The sequence below is a fragment of the Phocoena sinus genome, chromosome 3 (assembly GCF_008692025.1).
Source record: "Phocoena sinus isolate mPhoSin1 chromosome 3, mPhoSin1.pri, whole genome shotgun sequence".
Taxonomy (NCBI): domain Eukaryota; kingdom Metazoa; phylum Chordata; class Mammalia; order Artiodactyla; family Phocoenidae; genus Phocoena; species Phocoena sinus.
This window is the reverse complement of record NC_045765.1, coordinates 59,465,402-59,478,062: the sequence shown is the minus strand read 5'-3', so window position 1 is coordinate 59,478,062 and position 12,661 is coordinate 59,465,402.

The following is a 12,661-nucleotide window of genomic DNA, read 5'->3' as shown; positions in this document are numbered from 1 at the left end:
GTGCACTGCTTCATTTCCAGATATTTGCAGATTTTCTGGATCTTTCTGTTATTGATTTTTAGTTTCATTCTATAATAGTCAGAAAACAAATTTTATATGATTTCAAATTTAAAAAACATGTTAAGTCTTATTCTGTGGCCCATAGTGTGGTCCATCTTGGTGAGTGATCCATGTGTACTTGAAGATAATTTTTTTCCTATTGTTTTTGAGTGGCATTTTATAAATGCCAATTAGGTCAAGTTTTTTGATGGTGCTGTTACAGTCTTTTATATCTCTGCCGATTTTCTGTCTACTTGTTCTATCAAGCACTGAGAGATGAGTGTTAAATTCTCCCATTATAATTGTGAATTTATCTTTGGCTCCTTTCAATTTTTCACTCCTGTTAGACTTCGTTCATATATTTTTCAGCTCAGTCAGTTAGGATTACTATGGTTTCCTGATGGATTGAGCCTTTTAGCATTATGTAATATCCCTCTTTATCCATCGCAATTTTTCTTATTCCAGAGTCCACTTTGTCTAATATTAATGTAACAATTCCAGCTTTCTTTTCATTAGCATTTGTGTGATATATCTCTTCTCATCCTTTTACTTTTAACTTATGCATGTCTTTATATTTAAAGTAAGTTTCTTGAATACAGGATGTAGTTGGGACTATTTTTTAAAAATCTAATCTGACAGTCTCTGTCTTTTAATTGATGTATTTAGACCATCGCTTTTAATGTAATTATTAATATTTATATTTAGATCAACCATTTAATCATTTTTCTATTTGCCTACTCTCTGTTTGTTTTTTTTTCTGTTTTTTTCTTTTGAATTTTTATTTTATATTGGAGTATAGTTGATTCACAATGTTGTGTTAGTTTCAGGTGTACAGTAAAGTGATTCAGTTATACAAATACATGTATCTATTCTTTTTCAAATTCTTTTCCCATATAGGTTATTAGAGAATATGGAGGAGAGTTCCCTGTGCTATACAGTACGTCCTTGTTGATTATCTATTTTAAATATAGTAATGTATGTATGTCAATCTGAAACTCCCAATTTTTCCCTCCCCCCTCCCCACCTTTCCCCTTTGGTAACCATAAGTTTTCTTTCTAAGTCTATGAGTCTGTTTCTGTTTTGTAAATGAGTTCATTTGCATCATTTTTTTAGATTCTGCATATAAGCAATATCATATGATATTTGTCTTTCTCTGTCTGACTTACTTCACTTAGTATGATAATCTCTGGGTCCATCCATGTTGTTGCAAATGGCATTATTTTATTCTTTTTAATGGCTGGGTAATATTCCATTATATATATGTTCCACATCTTCTTTATCCATTCATCTGTTGATGGACATTTAGGTTGCTTCCCTGTCTTGGCTATTCTAAACAGTGCTGCAATGAACATTGGGGTGCGTGTATCCTTTCGAATCATGGTTTTCTCTGGATATATGCCCAGGAGTGGGATTGCTGGATCATATGATACCTCTATTTTTAGTTTTTTAAGGAACCTCCATACTTTTCTCCATAACGGTTGTACCAATTTACCTTCCAACCAACAGTGTAGGAATGTTCCCTTTTCTCCACACCCTCTCCAGCATTTACTCTATGTGGACTTTTTGACGATGGGCATTCTGACAGGTGTGAGGTGATATCTCATTGTACGTTTGATTTGCATTTCTCTAATAATTAGCGTTGCTGATCATCTTTTCATGTGCCTCCTGGACATCTGTATATCTTCTTTAGAGAAATTTCTATTTAGGTCTTCTTCCCATTTTTTGACTGTGTTGTTCGTTTTTTTGATATTGAGCTGCATACGCTGTTTGTAGATTTTGGAGATTAATCCCTTATTGCTTGCTTTGTTTGCAAATATTTTCTCCCATTCTGAGGGTTGTCTTATGGTTTTGTTTATGGTTTCCTTTGCTGTGCAAAACTTTTGAGTTTAATTAGGTCCCATTTGTTTGTTTTTAATTCCATTACTCTAAGAGACGGATGAGAAAAGATATTGCTGTGATTTATGTCAGAGAGTGTTCTTCCTGTGTTTTCCTCTAAGAGTTTTATAGTCTTACATTTAGGTCTCTAATCCATTTTTAGTTTATTTTTGTGTATGGTGTTAAAGAATGTTCTAATTTCATTCTTTTACATGTAGCTGTCTAGTTTTCCCAGCACCGTTTATTGAAGAGACTGTGTTTTTTCCATTGTATATTCTTGCCTCCTTTGTTGTAGAATAATTGACCATGGGTGCGTAGGTTTATCTCTGGGCTTTCTGTTACATTGATCTCTATTTTTGTTTTTGTGCCAGTACCATACTGTCTTGATGAGTGTAGGTTTGTAATATAGTCTGAAGTCAGGGAACCTGATTCCTCCAGTTCCATTTTTCTTTCTCAAGAGTGCTTTGGGTATTCGTAGTCCTTTGTGTTTCCATACAGATTTTTAAAGTTTTTGTTCTAGTTCTGTGAAAAATAACATTGGTAATTTGATAGGGATTGCATTGAATCTTAGATTGCCTTGGGTCGTATTGGCATTTTGACAATATTGAGTCTTCCAATCCAAGAACATAGTATATCTTTCCATCTGTTTGTGTCATCTTCAGTTTCTTTCACCAGCATCTTATAGTTTTTGGAGTACAGGTCTTTTGCCTTCTTAGGCAGGTTTATTCCTAGGTATTTTATTCTTTTTGATGCAATGATAAATGGGATTGCTTCTTTAATTTCTCTTTCTGATCTTTCATTGTTAGTGTATAGAAATGCAACAGATTTCTGTGTATTAATTTTGAATCCTGCAACTTTACTGAATTCATTGATGAGCTCTAGAAGTTGCTAAAGGTAGCATCTTTAGGATTTTCTATGTATAGTGTCATGTCATCTGCAAGCAGTGACAGTTTTACTTCTTTTCCAATTTGGATTCCTTTTATTTCTTTTTCTTCTCTGATTGCCATGGCTAGGACTCCCAAAACTATGTTGAATAAAAGTGGTGAGAGTGGACATCCTTGTCTTCTTCCCGATCTTAGAGGAAATGTTTTCAGCTTTTCACCATTGAATATGATATTAGCTGTAGGTTTGTCATAAATGGCCTTTATTATGTTGAGGTATGTTCCTTCTATGCCCACTTTCTGGTGTCTCCTCTCTGTTTGGCTCCTCTGTACATCATTTAATGCTTTCTTTTGAATTAACTGAATATTTTTTCGTTTTTAATTTTTATTTATATATTGGCTTTTTAAATTATATCTTCATATATAATATATATCTGATATACCTATCAATGTTTTATATAATTTTTTAGTGGTTACTCTAGAAATGATGCAATATAAACCTAACTTTGCAGTCTATTTAGAGTTAATATTTTACAGTTTCAAGAAAAATATAGAAGACTTACAACCAAAAAGGTACTATTAACCTCCCCACTTTGTTATAGTTGTCATAGGTATTATATAAACATACATTGAGCCCTTCTCTTAGGGTTCTGTAGATTATCATTTTTTCTTTCAACAGTCATATGTCTTTTTGAAAACCTGAAAGGAAAAAAATAGCCTATTATATTTACCCTTACTGTTTCTATTCCTTCATTTCTGAAGACTGGAATCATTTCCCTTTAGCCTGGAAAACTTCCTTTAGCATACATTTTAGAACAGTTCTGCTGGTGACAAATTCTCTTTGGTTTGTCCCTTCACTTGAGAATGTCACTATTTTCCTTTCATTTCTGAAGGCTATTTTCACTTGATACAGAATTCTGGGTTGACATTTCTTTCAGCACTTTAATGATGTTGTTTCACTATCTTCTGACCTCCAAGGCTTCTGATATGAAGTCAGTAGTATTTCGAATAGCTGATCTCCTATATATACTGTGTTTTCTCTGGCTGCTTTCAAGACTTTTTTCTTTATCTTTAGTGTTTAGCAGTTTGATTTTAATGTGTCTGTATGAGCTGTCTTTTTGGATTTGCTCTGTTTTAGATGTGTTTGACTTCTTTATTCTGTAAATTTATGTTTTTTGTCAAATTTGCTAAGTTTGACATTTTTTTTTTCTTAAATTTTTTTCTCTGCTAATCTTTCCTTTCTCCCTCAGGGACCTCAATGACATGAATGTTAGACCTTTCAAAATTGGCACACAGGTCTCTAAAGCCCTGTTCATTTTTTCTCAATAAGTTTCATCTGTTCTTTAGTTTGGGTAATTTTTATCCATCTATATTTATTGATTTTGTTCTTTTTTCTGTCATCTCCATCCTACTATTGAATCTATCCAGTAGTTTTTCACTTTCAGATGTTGTATTTAGCAGTTTCAAAATTTCCATTTGGTTCTTTTTCATAATTTCTATTTCTTGGCTGAGCACGTCTATTTTTCCATTCATTTCAAGAGTATTTGTCTTTACCTCATAGAGAATGATTATCTAGCTGCTTTAAAGACTTTCATAATTCTAACATCTGATTCACCTTGAGGTTGGCATCTGTTGATTGTCCTTTCCCTTGAGAATTGGTCAGATTTTCCTGGTTCTTGGTAGGCTGAGTAATTTTGTATTATACCCAGGGCATTCTTTATATTCATTTGTGAGTCTCTGGGTCCTGTTAAAATATTCTGGAGAATGTTGATTGTTTTCTTTTAGCAGGCCACCAACCTGGTTGGGTTCAGATGACAAGTGCTGTCTCACCTTCAGCTGGGAGCCTTTTCTCACCTTTTCCTGATCCCTCCTCCGTAGGATTTCCCCCACACTCTCCAACTTCAGGGGCTCCCTGGCCTGGTCCTCTGGCTAGAAATTTGGGGTTCTCTTGTTGATTTAGCCACTGATACTGTTGCAGTTTTGCATGATTGGGCCCATGGAAAATACTGACATGGTCACAGAACAGAGAAGAAAGCACCGCACTCTTTGCACAGCAGGATCCCCCTTTCTCAGAGGCACAGGCTTCTTGCAGGAGGTTAGGTGCCTGGCTTGTTGCCCTTTCCATGGTCCTGCACTTCTCGGACTGAAGCTGGCCTTGGGGTGGAGCAAGGAGGGAAAAAGGAGATTAAAAACGATGTGAACTCCTCCACATTCTCTGGCTTAATTTAAGGGCTACATTCACCAAAAGAGGTCATTTCTTAGAGTTTTTGCTTCCTGCAACCACTTTGCTATTCCCCAATTTGACTCACCCTTCAGTTAAAGCCAAGAGATAAAGGAAGAAAAGATAAAACCATATAACTCGTTACCACCATACTGATTATACTTCAGGTTTTGACTTCCTTCACCAATCTACCTGCTGTTATTTACTTTTCAGGATCCTCAGGTAGCTGCTTTCTGAATTCTGTCTAGCATTTTTAGTTGGCATCATTTGGATAGGCTGTAGTAGACTTACTCCATTGCAGTTGGAACTAGAGTTAAGCTGGTTTTTACTTTGGGGCCTTAACCTCTGGCTTCTGCATTTGATAGCTCACGTTTGGGCCCTTACGCCTGCATGGTTCATGCAGACTCAGAAAACTCAGGTTGACGGACAGAAAGATTTTGTCTCTGTACAACAAGGAGTACATTTTTAGCCCCAGGTTTATGCAAGCTTGGTTCTCTGTCTCTGTTGCTTTGGTCTCTGTTTGTGTCAGGGCATTAGAAATTAATTGGCATTGGTCTCATCATCTTCTGGGGCAGATAGAGCCAGAAAGGCTAAGTACAAGTCTAGTCTCTTCTCCTTACTAGCTGTTTGATACTGGAAGGGCTGCTTTACTGCTCTGAGCCTGAATTTCCACAACTATAAAGTATACATGAAAATGACTGACTTGAAGGCTAGTTCACTTAACAGTTATTTATTTAGTATCTGTCACATGCCAGACATTATTCTAGGCACTGGGCATATAGTAATGAAAAAAAGCAGACAAAAATTCCTGTCTTCATGAAGCCTATATTCCAATGGTGGGTGGTGGACACCAAAAATATGAGTGTGGGAATTAGATATAATTTATTAAAAGCAAGACTAATAAGTGCTCAGTATATGCTCCTCACCTAGACATGGAACACTTAAATAGCATGTTTCTCATGGTGTAGGTGGCAGTCAACTTTCCCTGGCGTAGTGATGAGAATTAAAGTGAGCTCCAATTAGTTTGACTTAAAACAAGTCTTGGCTTCACCTCTCTGACCATCTGAGTTGTGCATGTACTTCCTGCTTACATCCAGAAATGGAAGTGCTCCAATACTGGACAGACCCCATTGACAGCATTGCCCAGTTGTAACTATTCCAGGCAGAGCAATTATATGTAAGAGATGAGGCTTTGCTTAGAAAAATGGGCCAGGAATAAAGTCAGATCCTTGATGACAGTGAGTCTTTTTAAATCTTAAGACCAAAAGGTCATCATGGTTTCACTCTAGTGGCTACTGTAGTGGAAGAATAGATAACCTACATTCACTGATTTATACGGATGGCAACGTTACAGTAAGTTAAAATAATTCATTTGCTATGTGCACACTTTCCTATCCATGATCTCCTTTAATGCTCACAATATCCCTGGAAGGTGAAGGAGAAAAAAGAGAAGAGGGAAAGGGAGGAGGAGGAGGGATAAGATGAAGACGATGATGATGGTGTGATGAGACTAACAGCTAACATTTATGGAGCACTTGCTATGAACTAAACACTTTATATACATTGTCTCATTTAATAAATGAACAGGACCAAGATTACTGTATTGGTTTCATTTCAGGGAAGACTGGGGCTTGGGGAATCAGTAGCTGGGATTGGCCTCAACCCCAGGCCCGATCTAGCGCTCTCTCCGCTGTCCCCTGTCTGCCTGGAGGACGGGCAGAGTCAGGGTCCTGTTAGTCATGTGACTCCAGCCACCTCCCAGGGCCCCCCCTGCAGTGACCTGCCAAGCCCTCCTCCCTCCTTCCCATCCCACCTCCCACCATCTCGGGCACAGGCGGGTTAACAGCAAGGCCCCTCTGACGCAAACATTTCCTGGGTGGTGACCTTGCCCCAGATCCGGGAGCCTGGGCTGTGGAGTAGTGTGTCTGTCACACTAGCTGGTTATCACCCAGGAAAGTGTGACACTGATCATTGTGACGTGGCTGATCCAATGGTGCCGTTCAGATGCGTGACTTGTTGACTTGGCTGTTTTGACACTGGGACATTTTGACATGGTCTGAAGAAAAACATTGAAAATATATTAAAATTTCAACTTACAGTAATAATGTGAAGGATGTCCTTGACTCTATCCCTGTTGCCTGAATATGAGGTTCTAGAATGGAGGAGGCCCTTGGCTGGAGTGGGGGTGAGGAGGGTGTGATGAAATCTTTAAAAACTGTATTTCTTGGTGGTAGGCAGGCATGAAGACTTGGCTGATTTCTTTTTGGATGTCGCATCAAAAAACTCCAAATCCTTATGACAGGCCACTCTTCACTGGGCATCCCTAGGGCAGGTCTGGGGGTCCAGGCACCAGAGGGAACCAAAGCCAGGGTGGTCCCTGACCCACAAGAAAGGAGGGCTCCAGAACGTCATGGCACTTGCTGTATCCCTCTTGCCCCAATCCATCTTTATTTCCGTCTCCTCATGCCACAGTCTCTGCTGCCTCTTCTCCTCCTGGGCTTTTCCATGAGAGCACTTGGATGGGGTGTGTGGACACAGACACTAGGCTCTTTCTTAAAACGGCTTCTTTGGTGTTTCAAGGTTTTGACTGCTCATCTTTGGCTTTCCTCAGTGCATGTGCTGCAGTGGTAAAAGCAGGAGCTAAAATTGGGAGGCTGTCTCAGATCCTGGCTTTATTAATGGGAGATACTGTCTACTGAGAACGTGAGCTTTCAAGTCAGGTGGACAAGGGTTTAGCCTGGCCTCTACCACTTAACTGATCAGGTAGGCTAATTTCTGTGAACCTTGGTGCTGTGGACTGAGTTGTGTCCCCCCTACATTCATATATTGAAGCCATAACCCCCAATGCGATTGTGTTTGAAGATGGGGCCTTGAGGACATAATTTGGTTTAGATAAGATCATGAGGGTGGGATTATTGCCCTTATAAAAATAGACACCAGAGAGCTTGATTATGTGCCCCCTGCCAACTCCCCCACCCCGCCCCATGTGAGGACACAGTGTTAAGGTGGCCGTCTGCAAGCCAGACAGAGCTCTCACCAGAACCTGGCTATGCTGGCACCCTGATCTTGGACTTTCCAGCCTCAAGAAGTATGAGAAATTAAACTGGTTGTTTAAGCTACCCAGTCTGTGGTATTTTGTTATGGCAGCCAGAGCAGACTAAGGCTCTTTGTTTCCTCACCTGTGAAATGAAGGTTGTAATGTTTATTTCATAGACTTTAGAGAGTTTGAACTAAATGAATATGTGACTAGGAGCCTGCATATTACTAGACATTTCTTTTCATTAATATCATCAAAAATAGTCATCATGATAATTATAAATAACAATAATTTCATTTTAGGGATGGGAAGTTCCACTGAAATGAATTATTGAGATGACACAATTTTACTTTCTTATGCAACAACTCTGAAACCAAACACGTTCTAGACCAAATAACATATATCACATACTTTCTGCCTTCTTAAATAGTACCACGAAAATAATATTTCATAGTGCATAACATTAGTAAGAGTATGGTTTTCTGAAAGTTTTGTTTCATATATTTATACATAAAATTATACATATGCGTATACTGAAATGTAAAGTATATTTCTAATGACATGATTTTGAGCATTTTTCATATGCTTAATTGCCATCTGTATATCTTCTTTGGGAAGGTGTCTATTCAGATCTTTTACTCATTTTCAAAATTGTCTTTTTTCCCCTTATTATTGAGTTTTAAGAGTTTTCCCAGTCTTTGACTTTTCTTTTATTCTCTTAACAGTGTCTTTTGTAGAGAAGTTTTAAATTTCAGTAAAGTTCAACTTACCAAATATTCCATTCATGGATTGTGATTTTGGTGTTGCATCTAAAAACTCATTGCCAGGGCTTCCCTGGTGGCGCAGTGGTGGAGAGTCCACCTGCCGATGCAGGGGACACGGGTTCATGCCCCCATCCGGGAAGATCCCACATGCCGTGGAACGGCTGGGTCCGTGAGCCATGGCCGCTGAGCCTGCGCATCTGGAGCCTGTGCTCCGCAACGGGAGAGGCCACAACAGTGAGAGGCCCGCGTACCGCAAAAAAAAAAAAAAAAAAACTCTCATTGCCAAACCTGAACAGGCCTATACCTGTCAAAGTAATTGAATTTATTTTCAAAAACCTCCCCACACAGAAAAAAAACCTCCAGGCTCAGATAATTCCACTGGTAAACTCTATCAAACATTTAAGGAATATATAACAGGAACCTTACACCAAATCATTCGGAAGACAGGAGGAAGGAATATTTCTCAACTTGTTTATGAGGACAGCATCACCCTGGTAACAAAAGCTGACAAAGACACAAGAAAACTATAGATTAATATCTTTCATGAACATGAGAACGCAAGATGCATTAAGGACACAAAATCCTTAATATAACTTTGTCAGATCAAATCCAGCAATGTGAAGAAGGATACACATCATGATCAAGCAGTGTTTATTCTAGGAACACAAAGTTGATTTAATATTTGAAAATCAGTCAGTATAAGTCACCTTAACACAGAACAAAGGAGGAAAACCATATGATTATCTCAAAGACAGAAAAAGCATTTGACAAAACTCAACATCCATCATCCTCATAAAAACTCAGCAAATTAGAAAGAAAAAGGACTTTTTCAACCTGATAAAAGATATCTACAGAAAACCTACAGCTTATTTCATAATGGGGAAGTATGAAACACTTTCTTCCTAATGTTAAAGACAAGATAACGTTCACCCTCATCACTTCAACATTGAACTGAAGATCCTAGCCAGTGCAATAAATCAAGTAAAGGAAGTGAGACATACAGACAGGGATGGAGGAATTAAACTTGTCTTCACTGGTGTGTAATATGATCATGTATATGGAAAAATCCTAAGGAATTTATGAAAAAGCAGCTAGAACTAAAAAGTGAATTTAACAAATTCAGAGGGTACAAGGTCAATTTGCAACAATCAGTTTTTTTCTGTATACTAGGAACAAACAATTAGAAAATAAAATTCAAGAGACTCTTGCATTTATAATAGCATAAAACCCATAAAATACATAAGGGAAAATTTAACAGAATATATGTAAGACTTCTATACTAAAAACTACAAAACATTACTGAGAAAATTTAAAGAGACTTAAATAAACTGAGAGATATATCATGTTCACGGATTGTAACACTCAGTATAGTTAATATGTTAGTTCTTCCCAAGTAATGCAATCCAAACCTGTTACAGCAGATTTTTGTTTAGAAATTAACAAATTGATTCTAAAATTAATATAGAAACACAGAGGTCCTAGAATATCCAGAGCAATCTTGAAAAAAGAAGAACAAAGTTGGAGAATTTAAACTACCTGATTTCAAAACTAACTAAAAAAGTACAGCAAACTCTAGTGTGGTATTGATTTAAGGACACACATATAAATTAAAAGAACAGAACAGGAAGTCCAGAAATAGACCCACATATATGGTAAATTAATTTTCAACCAAGATTCCAAGGTAGTTCAGTGGGAAGTGGATATTCTTTTCCAATATTGTTATTGGAACAACTGGATAGCCATATGGAAAAGGAAAAGCACCTTGACCCACTGTACCTTACACCGTAAACAAAAATTAACTCAAATGGATCATGAACTTAAATGTAAAGTCTAAAATTTAAAACCTTCTAGAAGTTTAGATAGGAGAAAATCTATCCCACATTGGGATAGACTAAAATTTATTTGGGCACAAAAAAATCACTAATCATAAAAATTTATAAACTGGATTCAGTAAAGATTAAAACCTTCTACTTGTCAAAAGACACATTTAATAAAACGGAAAGGCAAATAGACTCAGAAAATATTCACATATCTGATCAAGGACTTTAGCTAGAATATGTGAAGAGCTTTATAGCTCAATAAGACAAAACCTAGTGTTAAAATAAGCAAGATATTTTGAATAGACACTTCACACCAGAGCACAAATGAATGGATGATAAGCACACGACTATACATTCAACACATATTTAGCAGGAAAATTCAATAACTCATCCACTAGAATGACTACAATTATAACAATTTTTTTTTTCATTTTAATTTACAATTTAATCCCCAAATTGGTTTACACTGTTCCCTCCAGAAAATATAAAGATACCAGAAAGGACAGTCATCTCTATCGTATCCTCAATGATAAGTTTCTCAGAAAATTTGTGCAGTTTTATTATTATTAAATATGTCATCTTTATTACATTATCCTCAAAAACAGGCTATTAAATAATTATATTTTAGATTAATGTTAATTTTTTTCCAGTTTTATTGGGAAATAATTGAAATATAGCATCGTGTAAGTTCACCATGATAGTTTGATATATTGTATATCGTGAAATGATTACCAACAATAGGGTTAGTTAACATCTATCATCTCATATAGATAAAATAAAAAGAAAAGCAAATTTTAAGTTTATAAATATTGTGAGATGAATATTTAATACCTCCACCTCTTCTTCCTCTCCCCCAAATTTTATCATACTTTTAATTATATCAATAATTAGTGTTTCCATCATTATAACAATGTAAATATGTTCTCCGCAGAACCTATTAGAATACTGTGATTACATGTCATTTAAAAATTTTAAGTATAATTGACCTATGATACTATGTTAGTTCCAGGCGCACACCATAGTGATTCTATATTTCTGTACATTACAAAATGATCACGATGATAAGTCCAGTTACCATCTGTCACTATACAAAGTTATTACAATATTATTGACTATATTCCCCATGCTGTACATTTCATGCCCATGACTCATTTATTTTATAACTAGAAATTTATACCTCTTAACCTTCATCACCTCTTTTACCCATTTTCCCACCCCCACCCCCTCTGGCAACCACCTGTTTGTTTTCTGTATCAATGACTCTGTTTTGTTTTGTTTATTCATTTGTTTGGTTTTTTAGATTCCACATATAAGTGAAATCAAACACTATTTGTCCTTCTGTGTTTGAATTACTTCACTTAGCACAGTACCCTCTAGGTTCATCTATGTTGTTGCAGATGGCAAGATTTCATTCTTTTTTATTGCTGAGTAATACTCCAGTGTGTGTGTGTGTGTGTGTGTGTGTGTGTGTGTGTGTGTGTGTGTGTGTGACATCTTCTTCATCCATTCATCTATCAGTGGACACTTTGGTTGGTTCCATATCTTGGGTATTGTAAATAATGCTGCAATGAACATAGGGGTGCTTATATATTTTCAAATTGTTGTTTTTGTTTTCTTTGGAAAAATATGCAGAGGTGGAATTGCTGGATTGTATGGCAGTTCTATTTTTAATTATTTGAGGCATCTCTATACTGTTTTCCATAGTAGCTGCACCAATTTACATTCCTACCTACAGTGCACAAGAGTTCCCTTTTCTCCACAACCTCTTCTCGTCTTTTTGATAATACCCATTCTGACACATGTGAGGTGGTATCTCATTGTGCTTTTGATTTGAATTTCCCTGGTGACTAGTGATGTTGAGCATCTTTTCATGTGTCTGTTGGCCATCTGCACATCTTCTTTGGAAAAATATCTATTCAGGTCCTCTGCCCATTTTTTAATTGGGTTGTTTGGTTTTTGTGATGTTGAGGTGTATGATTTCTTTGTATATCTTGGATATTAACCCCTTAACAAATATATCATTT